We start from the raw sequence: 7,990 nt of genomic DNA on the forward strand, positions 1-7,990 counted from the left end.
TCTAGTTGATCATTGTATAGTAAGAAAAACAAGAATGTATTCATTTATAATAGGAAAAATGAGTTTACATTTATGAAGTTAACAAAATAGTTTGAAACCTTAATACTACCTTGTTATACTACAAATAATTATCTTTGCAATTCTGTTTTAGTAATAATGAGAGTGATTTTAAAGACGGTGGTTGTTATTACGTAGCTCCTGGTTCATTGAATATACTTAACAAAAACCAGACAAACAATTCTAGAAAGGTTTAATGTTCATGACAAACCATATATTATAAAAGGATTCTACAAAGGTTTTAAATTCCAATTTCTTCCTATATTCTTTTTTTTTATATAGTAGTAGCCATTCAAAGAGATGCTATCCAAAGCCATTGATTGAGCTGCAATTCAAAGGCCTCACATCATAATACACCCATAATTTATAGGTTTAAGACATTCCAGCAATTGAGCTGCAATTCAAAGGCCTTACATCATAATACATGGACCCATAATTTATAGGTGCATCAAACAAGCCCTAACAAACCCAAAAAGCCACTAGTTTCTAACCTCCAACAATCACTAGCCATTTAGAGAAGACCTAGACTTCCTGTTAACCATTCAACAATGGACTTGGCCTTCCTATAGGCCATCCACGTTTGAATGGCCACCACTTTTGTAGATTTTTCCAGCTGCTCCAGAATAAATTTCCAACACTTTTCATAACTGACCATTCTCAATCTAGATGCATCTTGACCCTCTCTATCCTACTTTTTCACAAAATAGCACAACATTTACACAGTTTTCAAGTCTTCATTGCCCTGGTTAGCTTAGTTTCAATCATCATTTGATTGCATTACATATCCTAGCTCATTTGGTGGTTGTTAATCACAGTTTGATTGGTTTGAGACGGCTTTAGTTTACATTGCATTTTTGTGACCTTGCATAACTTTGGTTTGCATCTAGTTTCAATACGTGCACAGGCAACAACACCTAGTACCTTTTTCTATGTTCCACTGAAATGGTTTTACTTTTCACATACACAAAGTGTTTGGGTAAAGAAACCAAAGTTAAAATCAAAGATTCGAAATGCATACACAACCGTGTGCCTAAGCAAGGAGGAATTGTTTTTCAAATCTACATGAAATCCTGTTATGAGGTGCACGCTGATACAAAGGCATTTACTCAAATTGCAAAGGTTAAAAATACCATCTGTAGGCGCATAACTGGTTGTGAGACTTACAGGGCTAACTATGCTTGTGAAAGGCAAAGGAAGCATCTTAAGTAGCAGAACATCAACAGCAGTCTTCGGCAGCATGGCAATTTCATTATATAGCAACATTTAACTACCATAAAAGTCATCCCAGCAGCAGGCAATCAGACTCTAAAGAGCAGAAAATAATACGGGGCAGTAAATGAGCAGCATTATTCCAGCTGCAGCTTTCATAATTGAAGAAAATTTTAATATCATAAATCAGCAGTCTTTGTCCTTTTCAGACACAGTAGTATTTGTCATCAAAGGCAACTGTGTTTTAAGGACTTTTCATCAATATTTCCATCCGATGTGGATTGTTTTAGTAAGTATGATAGTTTTCCACCAAAAACCTTAGAAAATCAGATTTAGAAAATCAGATTTTAAGACACATAAGACAACACAACTTGCAGAAAATGCTGAAAGACAAAATACATTTTTCAGATCTTCCCAAATTACTAGAAATTGCAAAAAAGTTGAAGGAGAAAATAATATAAACTAGCAACGGTGAACACAACAAAATTCTTGACTTTTTGCAATTCAAATGTGCATATGCTGTACTCCCAAAATCTCAGTAGCTGTGTTTTTTCTTGTCAGGAATTGTGTTATATTTCCTATAACCTATTCCCTAATATCATATGGATTTTTGCACTTTGATAGGCGTAATGTAATCCACTTAAAAGAGAATATTGTAAGTGATCTTTAATTATCTAAGACAGCAGTTAACTTTGACCAAAAGTTTTCAGATAACTTTTGGATCTTCGTATATCATCATTTTAATTTAATCCTTGAGAAATTTTATGCTTAAAAATAAAGCAAAGAACATCAGGGCTTCCTGAAAGCTCATAACCTTTTATTACATGCATAGATAATCCATGGATTACCGGGGACACCCCACCCCAAACTCCCCACTGGAGGAGCAATTGTACATTTAAAAACAGAAGCTCTCCAGCCAATGTTAACATACAACGAATGCAATTACACATGCACATATGCATTCATCCACACAAAGAACATTATTAAAGTTCTTTCTACACATAAATGTCAATGTTTATTCAAAAACATACAAATGTGTAAATTAAATGTCAAAGAAAGTTCACACATAAAAACATACATCATTTCAAACATACTTCACACCGATTCAAACATCTCAAAATGCAAACACATACACAAGAGTGTTAAAACATGGTAAAGTACAAACATATCATACATGGATTCCATTCAAACTTGACAAATTTAAAGCATACATGCAACCAAAAGTAAATGCCAGATTTATTTTGAACACATACAACACAAAGTGAAAGCCAAATTTAGTTCAAACACACACAACATTAAGTCAACTTTGAAATGTACACATGCACACATGCATTCATACACAAAAAGAACATTATTGAAAATCAAATTTCTTTCATACGCTCCACACAAGAAAGTAGAAAAAATGAATGTCAAAGTTAATTCCAACATGCATACACAGAATGAATGTCAATTTCAGTTCAAACAGACACAACACAAAGTAAATACCAAAATTAACTTTCAAACATGCACAGCCACACAAACAAATAAATAAAAAGTTAATTCCAACCACACATAAATAAAATGGCAAAGTTATAAAACATGTTGCACATAGAGTTTTCTCAAACATGACAAAGTTAGAACATACAATGTGCACAAAGTGAAAGTCAAAGCTAACTCAAAGACACATCACACAAAATGAATGCAAAATTTAGTTCAAATACAAACACCACACAAAACACACATCAAAAAACAACACATGAGGTTTGTTCAAATATGACAAAGTTAAACATAAACCATACAAAAGTGAATGCCCACAATAGTTCAAATGCACACAAAGTAAATCCAAAACAAATACAAAGTGAATCCCCAAGTTCAAACACATTTTAATGATTGTCAAAGTTAGCACACTCTTCACGGCTAGTGTTGAAACCACTCACTTCACAACTCATGAAACACACTAAAAAACAAGTTTGAGAGTGACTTCAAACAAACAACTAATGAATGTCAATGCTTGCACCCACACTTCATATAAACAATATTCACAAACAAAGTGAATGTCAGAAGTGTCAAAGTTCAAACATACAAAGTGAAATCCAAAATTCAAACCCACACTTCAATAAATAATCAGTAAATCAATTCAAGAACACACGTCATACAAAAAATAAATGAATTTCAAGAATAAACATGTTTAGATCACAATGCACTAATAACACAACAATAATTTTTACAATGTTACCAAATTACATTATATTAAAAGATATTGTAATAATTAGATATTTACACTAGACTGAAAATTTCAAATCATTAAATGCGATGAAGTAAACATAAAATAAATAAAAAATAGATTTGAATTTTATACAATATAAAAATATAAAAATCAACACAAAGACATTAGACTGAAAAGAATGACCATGATCAATGATCATTCCCTCCAACCTAAAAGAGGGGGAAAATTCAACCCCTCTCAAATAAATGTATATATACAACAAATCCTTTACATATCAATTGATTGATTTGATTCAAAAGTGCAACTATAAAATTTTAATTAATTTTGCATTGACTGCAACAACTATTGAGATAATCTAGCATCACTGTACAAACCTGGCAAAGATATCTATGCCTATAGTAATCACTCTACAAACCTGGCAAAGATATCTATGCCTATTGCCTCTCGCACATCAAATGCCTGAACTAGATCTAGACATTATCAGCATTGTTTTCAATGTTGCAAGTAGATCTGCATAAAATCACAAGACTAATTATTGATTCATGATTTATATAAAAAAAAAATTAGTAAAAACCAGTTTCCTAGATGCTACTTATCAAATTCAATCAAAGATGCTGCCACATTACCACTGATACACCAATCTTAAAACCCAACAAAACAATTGATAATGGATTCAACCACCAAATCTATCAGCTAAAAGATATCTCTCAATATAAAATGTTTAGTGAAACAGGAGAAAACCAGCTGATACAGCCAGTGGAGAAACTCATTCAGAAACTCATTGAATCATAAACAATCATAAACAATTGTCACCATATTTACGCCTCTAATCACAATAAGTATATACACCAAGAAGCCCATGTTGTACTCTCTAATGTGTCTTTCCCAGTGCATACCACACCTGTAATCACAATAAGTATATACACCAAGAAGCATATACAAAAAAATTGGAAGCTTGATTTGAATTAAAATGGTTTCGTGTGATATGTTAGCTCTAAGCTCTTCTATAGGATTTTGAAAGTCTACCTCGACAATTTAGAGTAACTGGAAATTATGAGGAATTGTGGAATTGTTGACTACATTACTGCCACTTTGACAACAAAATATTTTCAAGAGATGCTCCAAAATTATGGGGAACTTTCAATGTCAATCCAAAGCACCGGCTAGACATACCACTCCTAAACAGTAGCTGCTCCTGGCCTTCTTAACCAAAAGGAACCTATTCCTACTACCATTATCACAATACCAGCAAACTAAAGAAAACAGAAAATTTGCAAAGCTTTGCTTTTTCTCAAAGTCACAACTATACCGATACATTTTCAAAGCAATATATAAAAACTGTGGGAAGCCTCACTTTCACTCAAACTCACTAGATTACCGATAACAGTACATATAAAGAGAAGAATGTAAAGAAGTTGGGGAGCTCTGTTTTTCAAGTCAGCAGTGCCATGTAGCTATTATGTGGAGTCTTTAATTTTCTCAGAAGGTGTCGGTTGAAGGAATATAGTAATGAATGATGATTCAATAATTTTCATTACAGTAACTTATTTAACAGTCTGAGAATACATTACTACATATACAATTAAGAATATACCTGAAATTACAACTACCTATAACAAATAACTAATTATAAAAATTAATGTTCATTAGCCTTGGCAGATTCTTAAGGATTTTGAAGCCACGATTCTTAAGGATTTTAAAGCCACTATAGTGTGATTCGATAAGATATGTCATACTCAAGCTTTTCTAAGGCCTTTGAGTTGTATAACTAATTATAATAATTAATGGTAGTGCACTATTTACAAAACACACAATTCCTTTTTAAGATTGAAGAGAATATAACTTGAATACACACAAATGCAGAAAGACAAAATATGTTTTTCAGATCTCCCCAAATTGCTAGAAATCACAAAAATGATGGAGAAAAAATATTTAACTATCTAGTGTAAAAGAATAAACTAGCAAATACAGCTAGTAAAGTATGAAATGCCATTTTCTGAACTAGTTGAAACAAGACTCTTGATTTTTGCATAGTCAAATGTACATTTCCTAATCAGTTATCTCATATGGATTTTCAGTATCTGTGGTTTTTCTTGTCAGGAATTGTTTTATATTTCCTAATCAGTTATCTCATATGGATTTTCGCACTTTGATAAGCCTAATGCAGGATTACAACTAACAATCACTTAAAAGGGAATATTCTAGTGATCTTTAATTATCTAAGACAACAGTTTTCCAGATAACTTTTGAATCTTTGTATATCATGATTTTAATTTAAGTCTTCGAAATTTAGTATTGGTAAAAATAACCAAAATAAAGTAAAGAAAATTACGAGCCGAAAAGCTTATAGGGCTAAGTCAATATCAGAAACAGAGATTGGCCTGCCCTGAAAACCAATAACTGTCAATTAAAAAAGAAATTATAATCCCTGGATAATCACAAATACCCCAACCCAAACTCTCTACTGCAAGAGCAGCTGTATATTTACAAACAGAATCTCTCCAACCAATGTTAACACATTAAGTAGAGAGTGCATCAACAGAATCTCTCCAGCCATTGTTAAAACATTAAGTAGAGAGTCCAGCTTAAGCTGGAAGAACTTATACAGTCGTTAAGTTCTAATTTCAATTCGTATAAGTTCTAATTTCAATTCACCGGAAATAAAATCACTAGCAGTTGAAATGAGCCAGTATGATGGTCGGCTGTTCAGATGAGGCAGCTTGAGCTAGACATGCATTGCAGGGAGGGAGGAACATAATAACCAATTTCACATATTTCCTAATTAATATTATCGCCACTTTATGTGATATAGCAGGCATTGCAGGGGACAAGAAACATAACAACCAATTCCACACAACCGTTGATGAGTATTAGTAATGATAGTAGTGAGTTGAGAGCTTCTGGATATGAGTAATATACAGTTATATCCAGAATGTCTCATCTCATCACAATGCACTGTGATCTCATCATGCTGGCTGTTCTTGAGCTATTCGGGAGAGAAACAAGTAAAAATGATTTTCAAATCTATCTTGATTGATATTAGATACTTGGGTAAAATGCAGGGTATTTACTTTAAGAAATAAGCTCTAGCAAATTCAATATAAATCTTAGATATAGTCAAATAAAGAGATAGAAATGATAAGTCAAAGGCATGCATACCTGGTCATCCCATGAGTCAATGGTAAGTCGAAGGCATGCATACCTGGTCATCCCATGAGTCAATGGTAAGTCGAAGGCCAAGCAGAAGATGATTTGTATTGTCCTCCTGAATGCGATAAAGATTAATGTTGTGAAACAATCTGTTGAATCCCTTAAGCAAAATTACAAGCATCAAAAATTCAAATCACAATTCAAAGTACACCACAAGAAAATTAAACAAATCAAATTCAGAAGAGGTTTCCTTGAGAAGCCAAATTGAGAATATAAAAGCAACACACTGAAATATGGACATGAAAAAATATAAGCATAATTCCTTAACCACTCTAGGTACACAAATTCATGAGATAGAGACCCATAGACCTACAATATGGAACAAATGTAAAATACTTCAACAGTGACAAGACATTTGCATGACATCCAAGATTGTAATACAGAAGTTGCAGAAACTCCCACAAATTGAGTTGATTTTTTATAGGTGGATAGCTGTTAGGGCATCTGGGTGGTCAAAACCAAGGCAGAGAATTCACAAATCGAAATGGAAAAAAAAATCTAAACAGCTGCAGGCAAACAGGCATACGATGAACAACAAAAGGGCAAAAAAACAACAACTAAAACTCTACATACCCATAATGCACTTTCAGTAGAATGCTTGCGAAATATGTTAACCCAGAAAATGAACACAAGTTGAAAACCGTATAATTCCTCAATCCCTGACATACATTTGAAAACCATACAATGAGCACATCAAATCATTAATTCCTCAAATCCCTGGATGAACCCAAGAGCCAGTTTATCTTCTTTTATAAGAGGTGAAGTTGAAAACATCAACGGTAACAGTGGTTTTTTAAGACATTCCCTCACAGCCGTTGCTAACGTTTCAATTCATTAACAGTAACAATGCTTTTTTCAATGATAACAGTGTTTTTTTTTCAACAATAACAGTGCTTTTTTTTTCAACAGTCACAGTGCTTTTTTTTCCACCGATAAGAGGCAACAGTCATGAAGAAATCCCTGAGAGCCAATGGCCCAGACTCTACTCCACTTAACCAGGATAAACCCGAAAAAATGAACACCTTAAACATATATTCTTTCAAAAATTTATCTCCAAATTACAAACTCATCTATTCAAATACAAAAGAATAAATTAAAATATTAAAAAATAATCTTAAATAAATTGTTTTGATTTATAACATAATTTATTTAGAAATGAGTGTTAGCTCTTCATAAAATAATTGGATAAAATAAAGATGGTCAACCAGGTATGAAGTTTTCATAAATTTTTTATGGGTCATAAATTAAGTCTAGAACATTCATAAATTTCAAATGAGGTGACAAATTAAACCTAAATTTTAATAAATT

General features: G+C 32.6%; 1 long non-coding RNA gene across 1 annotated transcript; it reads right to left on the bottom strand.

Annotated features, from left to right (window-relative positions):
- Positions 1–3,559: 3,559 nt before the first annotated feature.
- LOC131070415 (uncharacterized) lies at positions 3,560–7,708 on the bottom strand. Its single transcript, XR_009112322.2, has 3 exons — positions 7,256–7,708; positions 6,632–6,737; positions 3,560–3,982 (listed from the first exon to the last, which is right to left on the bottom strand). It is a non-coding gene; the product is annotated as an uncharacterized LOC131070415 (long non-coding RNA).
- Positions 7,709–7,990: the final 282 nt, after the last annotated feature.

The sequence above is a fragment of the Cryptomeria japonica genome, chromosome 3 (assembly GCF_030272615.1).
Source record: "Cryptomeria japonica chromosome 3, Sugi_1.0, whole genome shotgun sequence".
Taxonomy (NCBI): Eukaryota; Viridiplantae; Streptophyta; class Pinopsida; order Cupressales; family Cupressaceae; genus Cryptomeria; species Cryptomeria japonica.